We start from the raw sequence: 3,681 nt of genomic DNA on the forward strand, positions 1-3,681 counted from the left end.
AGATCGAAAAGGGACAGAAAATCAAGTGGCCGATCATTTGTCCAGATTAGAGAGCCGGAACCATGTAGCTGAAGGAGGGTCAATTAAAGAAACATTTCCGGATGAGCAAATATTAGCAATCACCTCAGGTGAAGCCCCATGGTATGCAGATTATGTGAATTTTATCGCAAGTGGGGTAACGCCACTAGAATGGACAGCTGACAATAGAAGAAGATTCCTACATGATGTAAGGTTCTACGTGTGGGATGAGCCATTCCTATATAGGCAGTGTGCAGATCAGTTGGTGAGAAGGTGTGTTCCTGAGGAAGAGATGAAGGCTATACTACATGACTGCCATGCGTCACCATATGGAGGTCATCACGGTGGGGATAGAACCGCCCAAAAAGTGCTACAATCAGGTTTTTATTGGCCAAAATTGTTTAAGGATGCACATGCCTTCGTTAAAAATTGTGATAGATGCCAAAGAACTGGAACTATCACGAGGAAGCACGAGATGCCCTTGCAAAATATACTGGCGGTAGAACTTTTTGATGTTTGGGGGATTGATTTTATGGGACCATTCCCATATTCTAACGGACACAGATACATCTTGGTGGCGGTCGACTATGTTTCTAAGTGGGTAGAGGCCATAGCTCTTCCTACTAACGACGCAAAGGTTGTGGTAGGCTTTGTAAAGAAGCACATCTTCACACGTTTTGGGACCCCAAGAGTGTTGATAAGCGACAGGGGAACTCACTTTTGTAACAAACTGCTGAATAATATTCTTGCAAAATACGGAGTCAAGCACAAAGTTTTCACTGCCTATCATCCCCAAACGAGTGGTCAAGTAGAAGTTTCAAACAGAGAGGTCAAGCAGATTTTGGAAAAGACAGTAAGTATGAATAGAAAGGACTGGGCCAGGAAGCTGGATGACGCATTATGGGCATATCGCACTGCGTACAAGACCCCAATAGGCACTTCTCCGTACAGGTTGGTTTATGGGAAGGCCTGCCATCTGCCCGTCGAGCTTGAACACAAAGCATATTGGGCGATTAAAAAGCTAAATATGGAGATGGACTTGGCCGGTGAGAAGAGATTGCTACAACTCAACGAGCTTGATGAGTTTTGATTGCATGCGTATGAAAATGCCAAATTGTATAAAGAGAAGACCAAAAGATGGCATGATAAGCATATCCAACATCGTGAGTTTGAACCAGGTCAAGAAATTCTACTGTTTAATTCAAGGCTAAAGCTTTTTCCAGGAAAGCTTAAATCTCGATGGTCGGGTCCGTTTGAAGTGGTTAGTGTGAAACCTCATGGTGCGATAGAATTGTGTGATAAGGGGTCCAATACGACATTCTTGGTAAATGGCCAAAGAGTAAAACACTATTGGGGTGGTGACATTGCACGTCACAAGACCACAATGGATTTAGTGGAGGCATGAAGAACATGTTGCGTCGTGCCGCGACGTTAAATCAGGCGCTTCTTGGGAGGCCACCCAAGTTAGTTAGTTTATTTTTATTTTATTTTTAAATTTTTTTTCTTTCTTTTCGTAGGACATAGATCTTATTAAAAAAAAAATAAAAAATAAAAAATAAAAATAAAACTAAAAAGTTCCCCAGATATGAGAAAACGAGGCGGATGCGTCGCGTCCCCCTCAGCAAAAAAAAAAAAAAAATTTTTTTTTGACGGGCCAATTGCTCAAGGCAGTGAAGTCTGCCTATCGCGCCCGTATCGCGTCCGAAAATTTTTGAAGGAAGACAAGGGGATGCGTCGCGTCAAAGCTCGCACGCACAGGTAAGTAATATATATTTTAACACATCTTAAGATAACCTATTCGAAAAAAAACGTTTCTTGCGACGCATCCACTCGTCTCTTTTTGGCGACGCCTACGAACGCAGAACAGAATTCTCTCATCGAAATTGTAACGCATACAAACGCAATAAGCTCAAACGCGACAGGTACGCATCATCCTCTTCGTTCTTCCGTTGGCTTCTCTCCTAATTCGTCTCTCCTCCCTCCTTCAATGGTAGCAACAAGTAGGTTTTGCAATTTCAAGATTTTTAGGGCTGTCGTTCTTGGTAGTTGTAATGGTTGCGAGATGATAAACTATAATTCCCTTCATCTCGTCCAACTTTGGGAGGGTAGTTGCATTGCTCAACTGATAGAATGAACTAGGCACACTTGTTGCATACCACATGTTCGACGAATTGTCCCTGAGGAAAATTTAGGCGTCGGTGAAGTCTGAGTAACCGAGCAACATTGGTGTATGCTTGAGAATAAGTGTGGGGTCGAGTGAGGGGCTATGTGAAATTGAATTTTTGAAGAGAGTTAACACATACTTGCTGAAAGTCATGAGCTACAATTCCATGAAGAGTGAATGGCATGACTTTACGAATAAATTGAAGTCTGCAAGCTGTTGCAATTGCTTTCAAGCTGAACTTCGCTGTTTCATCTGCTAATTGTTGAATTCTTTGCATTGCAGGTACTTAGATTCGTAAAATGACAGCAGCGAGTAAACCATCCAAGCAACAAGACAAAGATGGTAACAAGCAACCGCCCAAAAAGCCTACCGGAAGGGCAGCGGGCGGTCCAAATCCACAGAAAAAAAGGAAGCGGACGGAGAAGGAAATGGAACTGCTGCCTAGGCAGTTAAGTGATGATTCAGAGCAAGAGGAGGAGGAAACATTGGACAGGAGGACAGTGAAGAAGGGTATTACACCAAGCAAAGGAATAGAGATACGAGAGCCTGTGACATACCAAAGAAAAGCTTCGAGAATGAGTGCTCCAACTGATAAAGGGAAGGAGAAGATTACTACAGAATCTGAATCCGATTCCGATTCGGACAATGACCACCTACAGGTCAACATGAGTGATAAAGACGAGGGTGAACCCATAGACCGAGTTGATTGGGAGAAATACTTTGTTAATGAGAAGGCATTCCGAGCCTATAAGAAGATACTGGTTTCAAAGAAGTATATTCCGGAAAAGCCGATAAACATCGGACCACTTAAGACAAAGTACTCAGAGTTTCTCAAGTCAATTCGAGAGGTGCAAAAATGGGGACCCATTCTGAAAGGTCATGGCAAATCCAACCTCACCATTGTTAGAGAGCTCTACGCCAATTGGCGTCACGCGAGGGAAACATTGTGCGAGTAAGAGGGGTAGATATTAATGTGTCAGCTGAAGCTCTGAATAACTTCTTAAGGGTGCCACACACACTCACAGACAGGTTTGACGCCATATGCAAAACACCAGATTATGCACACATTAAGTCTGTCCTATGCCCTACCAGGAAGGATGCAGAATGGAAGCATGGGAGTATGGAGTACCACTCTATAGCAAAGGAATTCATGAGTGCGTTAGCACGTGTGGCTCTAAATTTCATTTGTAACCGCCTGCTGCCATGCCAACATAAAACTGATGTCCCTCGTTACCGCGCACTCGTATTATATGCTTTATTAGAAGGGATACCACTCAACTTCGGAGCCATCATGCATGATCAAATGCAGCGAACCAGGATGAATTACAAGTGGAGGCTGTTCTTTGCTAATACCCTAACGACTTTTTTAACAGAGAGGGGAGTACTATGGGACAAGGAGAATGACGACATTGAGGCTAAAGCTCCAGGACCATATGATGTCACTCATGTTCTAGAGCCGAACAAGGGAAGGTCTTCTAAGCTCACCATCCAACAATTAT

The sequence above is a fragment of the Nicotiana tabacum genome, unplaced genomic scaffold (assembly GCF_000715075.1).
Source record: "Nicotiana tabacum cultivar K326 unplaced genomic scaffold, ASM71507v2 Un00003, whole genome shotgun sequence".
Lineage (NCBI taxonomy): Eukaryota > Viridiplantae > Streptophyta > Magnoliopsida > Solanales > Solanaceae > Nicotiana > Nicotiana tabacum.